The sequence below is a fragment of the Nannobrachium achirus genome, assembly GCF_963921795.1.
Source record: "Nannobrachium achirus genome assembly, chromosome: 6".
NCBI lineage: Eukaryota > Metazoa > Chordata > Actinopteri > Myctophiformes > Myctophidae > Nannobrachium > Nannobrachium achirus.
In genome coordinates, this window is record NC_137815.1 from 49135641 (window position 1) to 49154667 (window position 19027).

General features: G+C 42.2%; 1 protein-coding gene across 2 annotated transcripts in view; it reads right to left on the minus strand.

Annotated features, from left to right (window-relative positions):
- Nucleotides 1-5517, minus strand: part of fhit (fragile histidine triad diadenosine triphosphatase) — a 408209-nt gene extending 402692 nt beyond the window's left edge. For both annotated transcript variants that reach the window (XM_080727799.1, XM_080727798.1), the window contains exons 1-2: nucleotides 5401-5517; nucleotides 5217-5311 (exon numbers count right to left, since the gene is read on the minus strand). The gene's annotated coding sequence lies outside the window, so the exon portion shown is untranslated. The remainder of the gene's footprint in view (nucleotides 1-5216; nucleotides 5312-5400) is intronic.
- Between the last annotated feature and the right edge of the window lie 13510 nt (nucleotides 5518-19027).

A 19027-nucleotide genomic window follows, 5' to 3' on the forward strand; every position in this document is an offset into this window, starting at 1 on the left:
TTTCATATGTGAGCTGTGTCAGAAGAACTGCCACTCCCAGATTGGACTCTACAGTCACAAGAAGAGCTGCTCCAGCCAGAACCAGAAGCGCTGATCCAATGGTCCTGTGGGACTTCGGAAGCCAAATGAATAATTGTGATAGGCCTATATAGGGGTTCCCAGTCTAAATGGGTTAAACTCTATTTCAAATATAGTGAAAATATCATATCTACAAGCTCACAACGCATCATGATGCAACCCATTGTGAGCTAGACATGTAAACATGTAAAAAGAATTAACGTGCTGGGCCGTCCGCACCACTCTTTGTACGGCTTTCCGTTCGAGGGTTCTAGGGAGACCCACTGTCATTGGCCAGTAGTCACTGTGATTGACAGTTCTTCCTTGCTAGCATTTTTGCTAACTATGCCTAAACCTAAACCTAAACCTAACCTCATTAAAACTATGCCTAAACTAAACCCTAACCCTAAACTCAGTAAAACTATGCATGGCTGCCAGGAAGCCAATCAGACACAGGTAAGGCGGATGTATCCTATAATGTTGGTGGAATCCACATTAACGTGTAAAAGATGTGTGTGAAGGTCACATGGTTGCAACACTTCATGCGGTTCAACCCCACCCCCATCGCTGTGATTGGCTAAGACGTGCACAGTCTCCTGTTTCACTCAGAAATAATAATATGTCACGGTACGGAAAGCTCACCATTTCATTTGATCTTAAAACACCCATCCTTACAGTCCACTTTTGTGGGGACTGAGTGTTTGCTCAGCTGAGTATAATTTGCCCCTATTGGTCTTCTTTCCTTGGGAGGGACACACACTGTAAAAAATGTAATCTTCTAAGATAACAGACTCTGACCAACCTTTTACTCCGTATGTGTACAAAAAAAGATTGTTAATGTTTTAAGTTGATCTGAAGCCTGGACATGTTCTACATGTTTTACAAGTAAAAGGGTTAATGAAGTTAACCTCTCACCACTGTGAGAGCACAGAACATCTAGGCTGAAGTTATTTGTGTCCTGTGGGGGAAAGACGGTAAGAGCGTGAGAGAATGAGAAATAGATGCAATTGGAAATTGCAAGTGTGGTTGCCGTGACACGAGTCACACTTTCAAATCTCTCTGTATCTGTCAGTCCTTATCCCTATTTGAGCGGTGCTAACCATTCCATCCTTGTCCCTTTTATGCCCATATATGGAGATCCCTGATGTCATCAATATTAAGCCCATATCTTGGAATCCCCATATATGGACATATTGTGTCAGCCTCATGTGGTCTATGATGTCATACATAAATGATGTCAGTCATCTCCATATTTGGGAAAAGCTAACATTTTCTAGTCAATTGAGAAAATTCATTCATTCAGAATGTATATAAATTAAACTATGTAACGTACATTATCTCTTAGCAAAATGCAAGGAATAGATTTGTGGTGAAGCCGGTCGATTTGACATATGGCCAAATCTGAGGGAGGAGTAGCGTGGCAAAATAAAGTTTATCTAGGAAGGGAAAGAAGCATGGATGGATGGAAGGAATAAAGTCAGACAAGTACTATCATACTAATAAAATAACTACTGTACATGTTTGCAGTTTTTATGGTTCACAAGCAAATATACGCCATTTTTGTTCACAAATACCGTCGCTAAAATAGCAGATCTACAAGCTCACATGTCACATGCATTATGTATTAATAGAAATTAAATCATAAATGAATTAGAAATAGTTTAATTTAGAAATTAGAATGTATTTATTAAGCCCTATTTTGAAACAGGACTTAACTCTCCTACTGCCAGATTATTTATTTATTTATTGGGTCTGGTGCCATCAAAAAGCGGCTTACCTTTGCGACGTTATAGTAGATAGATAGACATTTATTTTTTTTATTTTTTTATTTTTTTTATTGTGCAATAGTGCACTTTGGTCTGCCATGTCTGCATCATGCTGAGAATGAATGTGATTTGCCTGTTACGTGCATTCAGACCAGTCACTGGCCAGTGGCCACAGAGCCTCACAGCCAGAGAAATCAACAAGGAAGTGAATTGGTCTCCGTTGATGTTAACGCATAATGGATTTTTTACACCATCACCGCGGAAAATGTGTTTACAGTACACGGCGGAGCGACCCCTCATCAGCTTCAACAAGGTAAATGAACGAACGAACGAACGCGAACGAGCGCCGTATTGGCGCAGAGGTCTCTTGGGAATTGGGGCGAACAGGAACGTCCAAAGCGGTATAAGAGTTAAACAGGTACGTTTTGTAAGTTCTCTTCTGGATCACGAGCTGAAAAAGTTTGGAAACTCCAGTTCTAAGTTGATCTGAAGCTTGTACATATTATAAAATGATCTGAAGCACGTACATGTTGTATATTGAGTTAGTTATACAGCTGTAGGTGAACATAATGTCAGAGGGAGTCCATTGGCACATCTCTGTGCTGAGCTGTCTCAGCTCTCATGTGGCCGTCTGAACAGAGTATTACATCTAAGAAGAAAGAAACAAAGGTATATTTACTCTGCGAAAGGACACTATTTATGAGGGTGGTCCCTGTAATACAAATGTAAGCCTGGATATTATGTACAAGCAGTGCTGTAATTGTATTTCTCTGTATCCTTAGCCTAAAGCCATGTGCATCATCCGATATAAAGCTCTTCTCTTTGTCAGTGCTATATTAAGTTGAAGCGGTATTCTGCTGCGTGCTGCTATTCTGTTTTACATTCTGGCAGTCATGCCAGCCTAATAGCACATTTACACAATTCCTCACATAGACAATGTACTGGCTCAAAGACAATGTTGTCTTTCTATATTAGTTTACTTTGTTGTTGTATTGCTGCATATATGTAACCCTAGAGAGCAAACAACCATGTGAAATGCCTGCTGTACAAACGTCACATTGCAAATAGGATTTTGAATCTACACTGATTGTCACGTCTCATAATCATCGTTGTTGTTGTGAAAGGGGTTACTAGCATCACATAGCTCCTTATATATTCTGTATTTCAATTACGTATTTTAATTAGCAAGTCACGGTGACCACACCGTCTTGCTTCATTTGTTTTAGGCTTCTGGACTGTTTTTCCACTTGTGTGCATGCTGCATGTTAAGTGTGGAAAAATGGCATTAAAATACATAACTGAAATGGAGAATTGCACTAATAAATACTTTATAGTATAAGTAATTTGTGTTGCCTGATTGAAACCAGTGTTTCCTTGGAGATGGCTCGCACATCAGGGATCAGCTGTCAAAATGTCAAAGGTTGTCAGTCAGCGCTTAGTTTATTTGTAGATCTGAATGTATTATTTGATTAACTGATCATTTCCGGCGATGATGAAAAACTGAAGTTGTTGAATAATATAATTTATGGTGCTGTATGTCAGTACAAAGACAGAAAAAACAATGATGCTGAAGTGAGGCATACGTGACAGTAGGTTTAGATTAGAAGAATCTGTGCAGTGATACTGAGGTGTCACATACACATCAAAGTCAGTGTAGATGGGGTGCCCGGTGGCCTACTGGTCTAGGCGCATACCATATAGGCATTGATGCCTGGCGGCGGCGCCGGTTCGATTCCCGATCCGGACGACCTTTGCCGCATGTATCTCCCCATCTCTCCCCCCGTTTCCTGTCAGTCTACTGTACTATCCAATAAAGGCATAAAAAAGCCCAAAAACAAATCTTAAAAAAAAAAAGTCATTGTAGATTCTCAGTAAGGCTACTCGGAGAGGTAATGGACATGTCCTGGTGTATTATGCTCCAACTGTTTTCTGTACATTTAGATTATTGTTTATTTCTGTGTAACTAGAGCACCATAGGAGAGGTCTCCATTCATTTGATGTACTTGCATTTGTGATACGGAAAATGTGTCTTTATTTCCAAAGGTCTGTAAACAGTAAACACTGGCTGAAGGATTCTAGACCACCCATGCCCAGACCGTAAAAAACAGTCAATATTCTATTGGAACGTGTGGGGGACCCTGTCAAAGATAATAGCAAGCCACCAGTACAAAGGGTGCTTAGCTTAGCTGCGAGACTAAGAACACAGCTCTGTATAACAAAGGCAGAGACATATCTTGAGAATTCAGCCCAGTTGTACCTGGCTTTAAAAGCTTGGCCAGCAATCTCTCCTACCCTCGGGCTAGACAGCTGACAAAAACAAGCACTGTTTTTTTTGTCTTCTTTTAAGAGTTGATTACCTTCCCCACTGCTCGTGGCTCACTCCTTCACTACCTCCCCTCTAATCCATCTCATTCTATCTTCCTTTTATACATCTTTTCCAGTCCCTTTGCTGTCAGCTCTCTCTCCCACCTTGCAGCTTCTCCTATTCTCCGATCAAGTCAGTCCCCACCCCCCAAGTTGCAGCTCCAAATCAGATATTGCCAACCATCTTTCTGTGTTAGACTGCCATTGTGTGCCATCAGATATAGTAACATATTTTCATTGCCAGTACGGAAAATAGATTAAGAGTGAGAGAGACCGACGAGGAGCCGACTGGTTAACGTGATTGAGAGTGAGGGGCCTTTGTTTTCAATCGGATTAAAACGACACAAACTACAGAGTGGGGATAAATGGCTGTCGTCCACTAGGGCACCGTGGATCGGGGGCCACAAGCTTATCATTGGTCCACTGTTGGAATTGACATGTGCTAAGCTCCTCAGAGGAAGACACAGGCAACGGCGGCCACACTAACAGGATAGGCTCAGCTGAAGGGCACCAGAAATAAGCATGTTACTCCAGAAGGGCCCGGTGCCTTCATTGCGTTGGCGCCCTTTTTATTGCATTCGAATGATCCGAAAGGTCATGAATGACTTGACTTATCCTCATTGATTTTATTTTTGCCTCCCCCAGTATGTTCATATCGTCACTGTCGGACAGAAACCTTGCATCTCCAAGTTTCAAATGTGTACGTTTTTTTTCTTCTCGCAAAATAAAGCCCTGCTTCATCATACCAGGCCGTCACACAAAAGTAGTGAAAATAGCAGATCTACAAGCACAGATCGGCTGTTTTCTCTAGTTTAAATCATTTTTAAAATGATAAAAACAAAACGAACGGTTTTGGACATACAAGGTTTCCACCCAACAACGACGATATACAGTATGTCTACTGTACGTGTTGCTGAAGGAGTTTTATAATGGTCTGCCCTTCTGTGCCATTCAAAAGTTAGAGCGTAGCAGAGCATATTTTGGAGTTCAAAGGGGGTATGGTATGTGTGCTGCTTGTATAATATTTACCTGTCTGTAAGACGAATCTTCGGCTGCGGTGTAGATCACCTCTGTATCAGGCTGCGGTTGAGTGAAGACTCCTCAGATGCTCAGCTCTGCGTTACCTGTGGGGGCAGGAAACATGTAAATAAATGTGCCAGAGAGTAACAGGAGAGGTTGGAGCGTTGATATTCAGCTCAGGGTTTCGACTGACCCCATTCTCCATGCCTCGGTGCTGACCTCAGGACCTTGCAGTGAACATCATTTGGCAGCTCTGCTCCCTGCCGTACAGGACTCTGATAGTGACCTCTGAGTGCATGCAGCCTAACTGACTAAAACACACACACACACACACACACACACACACACACACACACACACACACACACACACACACACACACACACACACACACACACACACACACACACACACACACACACACACACACACACACACACACACACACACACACACACACACACAAATTCCTTTCCTCTCTCTCTCTATTCCTCCTGCTCCATTTTCAAAACGTATCAAGGATTGGAGAAACAGTCAGGGTTGACCCGATGGACCCAGATAACGGATCGCTTTATTTTTAGGTCATTCGGCTTGTTATTGCAAAAAAACACTACCCTGAATGGTGTATATCAGTGTGATTTATAGTGAATTATGAAGAGGAAAGAGCATATGTAGGCCTGTTTGATTGGGGAACAGCATAAACCTGGGTGGACACGGACAGATGTTTTTTTTACCTGCACATAGTTGAGAGAACAATGCCACCATGAGAACTGAGAAGAAGCCTGTATGTTTGTAAATGCACTTCAAGAGAAGTTGATCAAGAGAAGTAAATATCCTAAAAATGCAATACAACCTGAGGACAATGTTTTCTTTTGCCTGCGTACAGCTAGTACAGTGGGTTTTGTTGACTAACGTTGAATCTTTTGTAGCCAACAAAATAGCCAGGAGTCACACTTGCAAATGAATTCTGTCTTACCATTTGAATTAATTTCACAAATAAATTAATGGCCATATATGGAGCGTGACTCACTGACGGACATGATGCGGAGGTTCTGATACAATCAATCTTTTCCAGTATTCAAATATTGTATAATTGTAAAATATGTATAGAAAGTTATTTGGTGTCAACTGAAATAACTGAATGAATACCTTGGTCTTACAAGATGCAAATAGATGTTTTAAAAAACATATTTTCTGCAGTACATTTAACATTGTTCCAGAACAAGTCATGATATTGTGGTTTTAATATGGTTGAGATAGTTGTCATGTCCTCTATCTCCCATGATTTTCTAATAAAAATCGGATTATGTAGATTTTGAGATGCGTGGCATGGCAATGTGGATTCTCGGACTTCTGTGGCCAGCATGTGACAGACACACAGACGGACAGAGCAGCAACACCAAAGATCTTTAAAGAGCTAAAAATGTTTTACTTAAAGGGATAGTTCAACCCCAAAATGATTTTTTTTTTCTATCGATTACTCAGCCCTTGGAGACTTGAGTCCAATCATGTTTTTTTTTTTTCTTTTCGAATTCCTAAGACAATAATGTGATTATAATAAATGTATTCCCATTGATTCCGGATTTATTGTCTCTCCATCCAGAATCAATGGGGGTACTTTTTTTTCCTATTGATTACTCATTCCATGGAGTCAAATCACATGGACTTGATGACTTGATCTCCATGGGATGAGTAATCAATAGGAAAGTCATTTTGGGGGTGAACTATTCCTTACTATTCCTTAGTTATGCTCAAATTATTGTTAAAAGATGTTGTGGAATTGTTGGCATTATAGAACTGAACTGAATTGAATATGAATGAATGTGGTATACTGTGTAGACTGTAGACTGTGCAGTAACAATATATTAATATCAGGCATTGACACTAAGGGTTGCCCACCTGCCCCCGGCAGGTAAATAAAACTTTCGGGTAGGTGAAGTTTGCTTTCAGGTTGCCCGACCGGGCAAGTGCTCGTTTGAAAGGGGACGCAACCGTCTATAAAAACAACACCAGATAGCTATCTAAACACATGAACCTGGCCAGCGTGCTCTGTCTTCTGGTCTGTGGAATGTAAAATAAGAGCACTGTTCATCTATAATGTGCTGTTTTTACTGTTGCTACACTTAAAAATATAAAATAGGTGTGAACCCATAGACATATTCAATAGCTTCATAGCTATGTAGGTATTAGGTATTTGGATTTGGAGGTATTGAGGTATGAATTTGTTATCGCACAGCCCTGGAAAGTAAAGAAATAAGTGTTAAATTGAGCTGTAATAAAAATATTTCCTATCATTTTATAATGGACTATTTACTTTTCGAGCAAGTGGGCATGACCTTTGGGCAAGTAGAACATGACCTGTACTTGCCCGATGGGCATGTGCCTGAGACCTTAGTGTCAACCCCTGAATATATATATTTTCTCCACAGCTGCCTTTTCAAGTCAAGTCTAAAGCAGGCCTCCAGAAAAATGTGAGACCTTCGAGAGAGAGATATTTGAATATCAAGTAAAATATTTCACTAGTCACAATCGACAGGTTTAACAGAGCAACTCATACGATATGAATAACTCTGAATACACATGAACTATTGGCCCTTGTACAATAATGGGTTATGCCTGAAATGTACTTGCCGAAAATAGCAGATCAGATCAGTACAAGCTCACTGGCACGCAACTAAGTATGTCTTGGGCTTTGGGTTAAATGAAGACAAACATGGTACACCTCGTCAACAACCCAGATGGACGTGAAATGGATAAGTTCTACGTGCTGGGGCCAAAGTGATGACGCACACCACTCTAACACAATATGCCCGCATGTCGGACGAGCTGGCAAAATACAATGCTTTGGGAGAATGGACGCGGCTGTATTGCATTATACATGAAGTGGAGGGAATCAAATCAACTGTGCGAGGTATTGCAGCAGCATGAATAAATGGTGCATAATTGATAACCAGGCTCTCTTACATTATGCATCTACGTTTGCAGATCTTCCACATGAAGTTATGACGCAAGGAATGCCACGGGATCAAGGGAGCTACAGTATCAGTGATCTAATGAAGCACACCGTTAATGCGTTATGGTAATACCCGCTGCTACCTGGGGAGGCCGACCCTTTCCAACCGGCACGAGTTAACATTATTGAACCAAGCTATGAGGAAACATAGCAGGTATGACTTAAAGATGCGGTGCCATTGGCCTTGTTTTTCAGTTGTCAAATTAAGAAAAGTTTTAATAAGAGCATGATTAAGTAGACAGAACTTGTTAGAGGTTAAAAATCAAACCTCGGTTCGAAGTGGAGCGGTGAATTTGAGCAGTTCCAGGTAAATATATAAAATATATAAATATATTCACCTATTTATATATTGACATGTGTCAATTCTTGATTGCCCGTGGCTCGCTACGGTGGCTGCATGCTGAATAGATGGAACAGAGATATTTTGGATAGACTGTTCAAAGTCCCTGACTTTTTTCACCTACGGTATTTTATATATTGACATGTGTCAATTCTTGATTGCCCGTGGCTCGCTACGGTGGCTGCATGCTTCGTGAGCCTCCACTCTAACGGCTATCACGGGCAGACGCAGACAGCAGAGGGGGTCGACTCGAGATACGCCAACATACCATGCTTGTTAGTTGTTATTAACGGACTACACACACACACAACAGCTGATCTTCACGCAGACAACACCTCGATGTGCGTCTTGCGCGAGGCGTTGTGAGCTTGCAGCTCTCTCTCTCTCTCTCTCTCTCTCTCTCTCTCTCTCTCTCTCTCTCTCTCTCTCTGAAATACGATTCTCTCTCTCTCTCTCTCTCCCTCCTCTCCCCCCGTCTCCCTCTCGCTGCCGTTAACCTTTGTTTTTATCGCGACGTGGTGTGTGTGTGTGTGTGTGTGTGTGTGTGTGTGTGTGTGTGTGTGTGTGTGTGTGTGCGTGCGTGCGTGCGTGCGTGCGTGCGTGCGTGCGTGGCGCGCGCGCGCATGCGTAGATCCTGTTCGAACTGAACGAAACAAAAAAATCCCATCATTCTCCATGCATCCGGGCGGAGGGGAACTCAATTCGATAGGTACCGAAATGTTGTGTAACTGCTGTGCGCACATGCGCAGATCCTGTTCAAACTCAACGGGACACTTCTCACTTGTGAGACTGGACACACATTTCTGCCTATCTATAGGTACCGAAATGTTGTGTAACTGCTGTGCGCACATGCGCAGATCCTGTTCAAACTCAACGAGACAGTTCTCACTTGTGAGACTGGACACATATTTCTGCCTATAGCGGAGCTGCTGTGTTTCACACACCGCTCCAAAAAACAAGTATTTTGACCTTTCCTCTTGCACCACCCTCAGACCCCAAAATCAAAATTGCACTAAAAATATCTCAAAATCGAATGATTGTCATGAATTTTCTCTGTCCAATACTAGTCCTAAACAAGACTTGTTTTAAATAATAATTACTGTGTAAGCAACACGTTTCAGGGGAGTGGTTTTCAAAGTTTTGTGGCCAAGCCATACCAATGAATGAAACCAGTCAAAAATCAAGGCACACCTGTATTCATGGCGTAAAGGCAATCGACAAGCTCGCAACGAGTCCCCACCACTGATATTGTGATCGGTTAAAATGAAATAAAGTGTTATAATAATAATTTAGATTTAGATTCATCTATAAATGGCATGCCCAAAATAGGGACGCCAATTTGAAACTGGTTAAAGCGATACATTTTGGGGGGTAGTATAGCCTTTTTTTCCTCTGTAAGTATTGAGAAATATTATGTGAGCAGTTACTGATATAGTAAGTAAAATAATTATTCATAACTTGTTGTATAGTTGTATACAATACAATACTGTATTGCAATAATGTGTGGTAGTCAAAGAGAATAGCCTACGCTCGCCCCAAAACACAACTCAAATCCGGCGACCACGGAGCTGTCGGACTCGGACCCACGTATTCGCAATGTTCGGCACGACGACTTGCTCGCTTGTATGCTCGCTCGGCGGTGCCTCTAACGGCTCAAGTCTTCAGACAACCATCAAAACACCATTTAGGAACAATCTCATAGAAGTCCTTCTGGAGGACATTTACAAGTCTACTGTGTTACATTGGGGGGGGTTTAAGACTTTCGAAACATTTGTAATACTTAATTGACACTGACAGCCAACATGCCATAACTCATGAGCTGAATTAAACCTGGATCTATGCCTTGTTTTTTTAGTCAAAAAGATGCACATCATTCTAAAATCACAGAACACAGGTTTCCATGGAGCTGTGAATCAGTCAATATATTTAGGAATGTCCTTGTAAAGCATAAAGGATTGCACCATGTTGTAGGCTAGCTCCTCTCGGAACCCCTCCCTCCGCTATGCAGCTCCGAGATGAGGTTCCTCACTCTCGTCAGCCACAATCCGTCCGTTGGGGGGAAGCTCCGCCGTTCGCGAACACTTCTTCCGTTTTGTGAACATTCTATCCAAAAAGTGAAGGTCCTATACCGGTCTCTCATCTGTTTACTTCTCAAGCGTGGAAGAAAATCGAAGCAGCGTGTTGAAATAAAGACTTTATATCGCTCATTTTGTCAAGGCTCCCTAAACGGGAGATAAGCGACCTGATGTATACACGCAAAGCCTCATGGTGGCACGAGAACAGGGCCATATGAGAAGGTGGTTTGCCAGCCAAGGAGTGTGTGTGCAAAGTTTGGCATGGATAGAGGCAACGGTGCCGGAGCTAAGAGTAGGGCCAAAAGTGTGACGTTATGTGACGGACAGACTGACTGACAGCCAGTGGAGCTTTTCATTGTAACTTGCGACCTGGCGGTCGCAACCACGTGACCAGGGGAGGTAGTAATGTTTCCTATGCGGCCGCAACTTCCGGAATGTCTAAAAAACATAGGACCGGCTAACAGAATGAGCGATATAAACTCTTTATTTCAACATGCTGCTTCGATTTTCTTCCACGCTTGAGAAGTAAACAGATGAGAGACGGGTATAGGACCTTTACTTTTTGGATAGAATGTTCACAAAAGCTAAGAAGCGCTCGCGAACGGCGGAGCTCCCCCCCAATGGACCGACTGTGGTTGACGAGAGTGAGGAACCTGCATAGCGGAAGGAGAGGTTCCGAAAAGAGCTATTGTAGACCTAGGCGCATAAAAATTCAAGTCTTCACTAAATGTGCATTGTGCACAGTTGTTCTCATCAAAGTTTAATGTCAGTTGGTATCTGCAATTATGCAGCAGTTTCCCCAAAGAAATGCAAAAACAGGCGATCTACAAACATTAAAGCATGAGCTTTAATGTTTTGGTTATTAATTAATAATAATACTATAGTATTTATTTGTTTTACAAGTGAGTCTCAACTAGTGCAGGGTTTGTTTGTTTTCCTGATACTTTCTGTTGTCTCTCTCTCTGTCCATCCATGAGTACATGGTCTCTTAATTAGTAGGCTATGATGTTCATCCAAGAAGAGCATGCTCCATCCTACTGTATACTGTAGCAGTAGCTCCCTGCATAAACGTAGCCTAAAGGCTAGGCTACTATTTGTATGCTCAAATCATGGCCATGGAAAGCTAGCTGCATGTGTTTTGCATGTTTCATCTTGAGTAAGATAACCTCCTCATAGTACAGATGAAAATCTGTACCTCTATTCTCATTCACATTGGTAGCCCTGAATACATGACTATCATATAGTCATGTATTCAGGGCTATCACATTGGCAGAATTAGCGAAGTGCGAGCCATATTTCTTATAATACATTATCCACACGTGTATATGGCTCTGGAATTTGATGTCTGGACATATTATCGCACACCAGTATGTTTATTATCGTACTACTAATTCAATCGCTAAAATGTCTGTTTAGACACGCAAATCTGAGGTCCGAAGCACACGAGCACTGACTGCACTGACAGTTTACACTCACCTTCCGTGTGATCCAGTCAGACACAGTGTCGCGTGGGATATGTAGTTTTATTTCAATGGGATATTGTTAGAATGGCGTAGGTTCGTTCTTAAAAGACTACAACTACCACAATGACGATATCTCCAACTCTAACACGTGCGTTTGTGTAGTAATGTGATCGTGCTACTGTAGCAACGTATTTAAAGGGGGCGGGCCGCTGTGTGTGTGTGTGTGTGTGTGTGTGTGTGTGTGTGTGTGTGTGTGTGTGTGTGTGTGTGTGTGCGTGCGTGCGTGCGCGCGTGTGCGTGCGCGCGTGCGTGTGTGCCATAACTCTATGGTGTGTGCGTGCGTGCGTGCATGCATGTGCGTGTGTGTGCGCGCGCGCAACTCTGCATGCGTGTGGATGTCAAACAGCCGGGCACACGCAGGTATGTAATGTGTCAATGCAGTTTAACGGAACGCCCACCAAAAACAAAAACAAACCGCGAAACACAGTGAGCCTTTTAGCGACGCGAATATTAGTACAGCAAGCAAGGACTAGGAAACTATAGTTTTTCAGTTTTACACGGAGGTGAATATGACAATGTGAAACGACACAGACAATGCGAGAGTCACAAAAGTGTTGCTCAAAAACAAAAGGAGCCTTCACAAAACGGATAGAAACCAAAACAAGATTCCAACACAGATAAGGCATATAGCCTACACACAAACTTCTAATAAATTCTTCAATCAAAAAACTCGTCATACAGGTCAGAAGAATAAGCTCTCATCAGTTAGGTATGTTTCTGTTTTGATGGTTTTGATGTGCTGCTATTATTGCGTTTCACTCACAGCTGGGTGCTCTTCTATGGTGTGGAATGGGCATTGCCACTGCCTGTGTGGACCAGGCCTGTTGTTGTGATGGAGAGAGAAGAGAACTGAACAACTTAAAGTTGTGATGGATATAACCTTAAATGTTTCATAGGTGCTTTCTTGATACTGGATGTGCATATTGCTGGTGGACAAGTTTGTTTTCATTCATTTGTATTATTAATAAGCTGTTGTAACTTGTTACCTCTAGTCCTGATTAGTTTCGATTTTGTGGTTTCATTTATTTTATCTATTGTTTTATGTTGGTCCTGTCTAAATTGAAAATAATTTGCTGTTGGCTTTGTTGGGAGAATGTAGCCCCATATAGAACCTCACCCGTCGCTGCATACTGTTGTGCTCCGAGATGAGGTCCTAGAAACATGGCCGCTGGAATCGGGCGACAGCCTCCACATCACAGTGGGAAACATACAAAACGAAATTTTGAACGGCAGTTCCGAGCTCCCAGACTGTGAAAACCTCACCTCGGTACATAAAACATGAACTGCGGCATGAAACAACCCCTTAAAATCGCTAGTTTTGTCAGCCGGTAATGTTTACAAGCCTGGAAGTTGCAGCCGGAATGGCAGCATTAGCGCCCTCTCTGGTCGAATGTCTGTTCGAATGCAGCGACGGTTGGGGCTACGTTCGACCAGAGAGGGCGCTAATGCTGCCATTCCGGCTGCAACTTCCAGGCTTGTAAACATTACCGGCTGACAAAACTAGCGATTTTAAGGGGTTGTTTCATGCCGCAGTTCATGTTTTATGTACCGAGGTGAGGTTTTCACAGTCTGGAAGCTCGGAAATGCCGTTACTTTTTGGACAAAATTTCGTTTTGTATGTTTCCCAACTGTGATGTGGAGGCTGTCGCCCGATTCCAGCGGCCATGTTTCTAGGACCTCATCTCGGAGCACAACAGTATGCAGCGACGGGTGAGGTTCTATATGGGGCTAGGGAGAATGATGCTTTAGTTTACATGTAGCCTAGAAACTTGACTATTAAGATGAGGCTAGAGACATGACTGTGACTATTAAGATGGGCCTACAGACATGACTGTGACTTGGTCACTGTGAAAAGTGAAAACTACAGGCTATATTGTGAGCTCCTTATTGGATGCAATTTATGTCTACCAGATTTACCTCTTTACTACTAGGTTGTAGCCTATAATCCAGTACAGATAATTTCAAATGCATTTCTGTAAAGTTTTCATTTGCATAGTACTGTAGTTCTATTATAGTTGTTATTATCATAGTTGTTATTATAATTACGTACTACTGAATTAACCAGATAGCAAGCTGTGCAAAAATGCATTTTCCATGCATTTTCTATGCATTTCAAGGGGTTTGACCCCCCAAAAGTCCCCCACATCATTGTCCCCCACAAACATAGTCTTTGTCCCACATCTGATGACTTGGGATCTGGTCACCCTAAGGGTGTGTCGCATACGGTCGCATATCATAAAGGTCCCGCATTCATCATTTTGCGAGTAAAAGGACTATTTGTCAAAATATAGGCAACAAATAGACTTATAACCTGCTCATAAGCAGAATGGTCCATTTCACAATATTGTATTGTTACTGGTGCCACTAAAAATCGGCTATTTAGAGACACAAATATTTGTATCATCATTTATTGTAAGCATAGAAAAGCCATCCAGGATCTTGTTGAATCATGCGTAACGCCTTTGATTCTGTGAAAAAAATAATTTGAATATGTAATTATTATATAGGCTACTACATTTTAAAATACCCTTTAGCTGTTTTCAATTTTTTATTTTCACAGAATCAAAGGTGTTATGGTATTCACCACTCCAGGATGCTGGATGGCTTTATTCTAGGCTTAATAATACATATTTATGTAAAAGTCTATGGGGAAAATGAATGGACGATTTTCTTTTGTGGCACCAGTTAAGCACGCCCACTGCTATGCCCAGAAAATAGCCCATCTCACAAATGCCTTCTTTTCTTACTTTCTTTCCAATTGCTGTAGTTTACTTTCAGTTTTGGCTTCAGTCTATTGACGAGTTTCCAACGCCCCATAGTGCATTGTGCAGACGTCTGCATCGAGCTTCCGCCGCCGATTTACAAGCTCACAACGGGTTGCATCTGCGACGCGACGTAAGCTTGTATGTCTGCTGTTAAACCCGGAAGTTTGGTCCTGATAGTCTCCAGTAAACTCCCGGGGAAACTTGTGGATACACTATACAGTTAACTTTTTTGCCAATCAGTGATGAGTCAGGAATTTCAGGGAGGCCATGAAGGTCATGGCCGTCGTTGCCCCTCAGTTTGGCCTTGTGCCCTTCCAAAAATGGCATGCCCTGAGGCCACAGTGGCCTTTATGACCCAGCTGACTGTATACCACTTTCTCCTCTGTCTCTCTCTTGTCAATATGTTGACGTCTCTTTCTTGTCATGTAGACACCAGTGTCTTTTGTTGAGTCTCCATTTTTAAACCATATCTTTAATTGGTGCTGTAATGAGCATTTTTTTTTTTCACAACAGATTTATATTAAATTTAAAATCTCACTTAAACCTTAGATTCAATTAGTTCTTTCAATGGACTAAAATCTTGTTTTTATTTGATTGCCCTGGCATTTGGCCTTTGTGCCCTCAAACAATGGACAACACCAAAGTCCAATTGGCCTTGCCCCTAAAATGCAAAGATTCCAAGCCTGGATGACAATTAGAATCGGAGAAGAATTATCTAATGTAATCCTGGTGCTACACTCCCTCTGCTATCCTGGGGAGACAACAGACTGACCTCATGCTTCCTTCTATGCATGAGGAGTCCAAGTTGCTTCTTTTTCACCTGACAGGGTGGAGTTTCCCCAGTTGGACGTAGTGCGTGGATGGAACATGTTATTCCAACCAGTTCCTCTCCCCTCCATCAGGCGCCCCGGCTGGCCAGGGGGAGGCAGTATAGAGACCAGCATTACAGCATGTTTTTTGTGATACCCTCACAAAAAACTACCTACCCTAGGAGACACAGCGAGAACATGCAAACTCCATACAAAAAGGCCCTTTCGCCAAACCCACCTAGGGGCACTGATGGGCACTGATGGCACTGATGACATTCTTCTAGCTGTGAGCCGACAACACTATCGACTGCACCACCATGCCCCCAGTCGCCTATCTCAATAACTAAGAGACGTATTAACTCATACAGTGCCATCCGGCCACAAGGGGTGCTAGAGTGCCAGAAATTTCTCCATAGACCTTCTTTATAGCTTTCGTCGACCCTCTCCCAACTGGCTTGTGTTTTCACTCCAGTCAATCCTATGGGTGTCGAGAGGAGGAAGCTAGCTGACACGTAGCCAAAATGCTAACCCATTTAGAAGCCCGATCTGAAGCTATTTCAGCCGCAAAAAACTTTCTCTTTGGGTCTGGGGACACAATCCGGAGAAAATCCTGTCTAAAGATGTGATTTATTATTGGAGTGGGCGGCGCGATGCGGCCGTTAGCGCGAATACGGCCCGTGGATGGCCGAGTCTAAGTCCCGGCCAAGGATGGACGTCTAGACCGGGGCTTCGTTGAGGCCTCCGATAAAATAATTCATTTTATTAAATATCCCGGACATGTTCGGGATAGGCACCCTGGAATACGTCGCGCCGCCTACAATGAACATTTGGTGAACATTGGGGGGGGGTCTAAACTTTATTTTAAACCATTTTCAATGGAATAAATCGTCGGAGCATCTAGCGTCTCTCGTTGGTGAGCGCTGGGCGAGCCGGGACCACCCACGTTGCTCCAAGCAGCTCGGGGTAAGTAAAATAGCAAATAAAAAATTGTTTTTGATCCCGAATATCCTGAACATGTTCGGGATAGGCACTTAAAGGGTTAAGTTAAAACGACGTTGAAGTCACAAGTCAGTGTATCCTTCGTCTTTCCTGGACGGGATAGATGCAGGGTCTACATGTGCAGATTTACTGTAGGCGCAATGAGGCCCGGCCCCGGACCTCAGTGAAGCAGTGCCTTCCTTCACCCACCAGGCAGTTGTTTGTGTATTACATTTTGATAAGTAGGCTAGGCCATCCCCCTCAATCAAAGCAGACAGACTCTATATCCAGCCACGAAACTAAGTGATTATCTATACTAGATAATTATTAGATAAAAATGTAGCTGTATAGTAACTGTTATAATGGTTATCTTCATAAATTCCTTGATAAACCTATGCTGAAGTTGATTTCCCATGAGGCTGATTCCAGGACTTGATTCTGGCACAAAGTCCTGACACACACCCCAGGAATACTCTTAATTATGACCCTTACTTATTATACAGCCTAGACATCTATTTCAACATATACTGTAAGAGTTGTGTAATTTTGTGTTCTACCACCTTTTTTTCAGCATTGTGAGCCCTACAAAGTAACCAGATGCATAGCAAATGCATTGTATAACATTAGTTCTTAATTTGGTTTTGGTATAAACCAAGGTATATTAAACTGGATGATAATTTGTCCACATACTGTATGACTTTGAGCATTTTCAAATCACTATTTAGCCTCTCCTCACTTGTATTACAGTGATGTCTGTCCTGCTTTGCTCTACTTCTCTTGCAGAGTCAATTTGATGCATGGGACTTTTCCCTTCAGACTGGCAATTGATAGCTGTCCCTTTACTGTCAACTGCTCCTTCCAGGCAATTCATTGCTTGGCTACCAATATCCCTGTTGTGAAAACATCTCTTTGCATCCCAACAGAATGTGTTGGAATGTTGCTGTAGGCCTACTTTGTGTGTTCAATACCAAAAGACCAAGGTTCCCCCCAAAAATAAATATTATCAAAAACAGCCGAACTATAAGCTTACAACATTCTTCTGAGCTTGTAGATCAGCGATTTTAGAATTTTCAAATTTTGAACTTCTACTTTTGAAATGTTTGAATTGATGTTGTGCCTTTTGAAAAAATATCAGTCAAAATATTGGTAATAATCAGTACTTTAGGGCTCTCCAAAATTGTGATCCCCCTCCCCCCCAGTTTGAGCAGATGCTGCAATTATTGAGACTCAGTTGGACTGTCATTATTGCTTTGGCACATTTGAATTTCACCATTTGACTAGAAGCAATTCATGGGGTTTAACTCCTATAAGGCATACATAGCTATGCAAGACATACAATATGCTGTATTAACAGAAATAGAGGAATTCACTTTGCTCTCACCATCACTTGTCTTTTTTACAGTACAATATATAAACTGGTGGTAATGATCTCATTAGTCAGGCTACCAGGCCAGTCATAATTATAGACACCAACCTCCTTGTAATATTGACCTCTCCCTATACATTTTTGCAGCATCCTGCTACAAATTCAATATACGGTATGCTCTAATCCAATATAAGCTCTCAAGGCGTTGAGAGCTTGTAGATCGGCTATTTTCGGCAAATAGGTTTGGTGTAGAGGTGAAAAAGAGAAGACCAAGTACAGAGTGAAAGGTCAAGTTAACTAAAAACATGAATCCAATATAGACTGATGACAGTTCTGTCAAACAAGTCTATGAATCCATCTATGAAATCGATGAAAATCTGCATCACACATTTATACAATATGTAGAGGGCGTCCCTGCTTCATCGCTCTCTCTGCTAAGGGGTCCTTGGCCTGAAAACGTTGAAGACCCCTGTGGTAGAGGATGGGCCCATATGAACAGCTGCAAAGCTAATGAAGCTTTTTATATCAGCTGTAAATCGATTGTCATGAGAAAAAAGAGATGTCTGTCAGATGCAGCTCAGCAGGAGACTTCTTGTCATAAAAGTCATAATTTGGTAGTTTGACCAAATGTATTGATGAATTGTCATCCAGATGTGAGTGGGGAGATGTCAAGCTGGGATGATCCTGCATGGTTGGGACAGACGCTGTTAAACTGTCTCCCTGTTGGTAAGCTTTACAATTCTCCCTGTCACATATCTGTACTGCTGTGACTCACAGCATTCCTGCCATATATACTGCTGTCTGGAAAAGGATAGTTATTCCGTATGAATTGATTTTTATGAAATAAAGCGCCATCTCAGGCAAAGTTCTATTTCTCACAGGTTATTTTGCCCCAAAACAAAACTGTACAGATTAGACAACCAGCATAAGCCAACAGCAGCCAATGGGGAC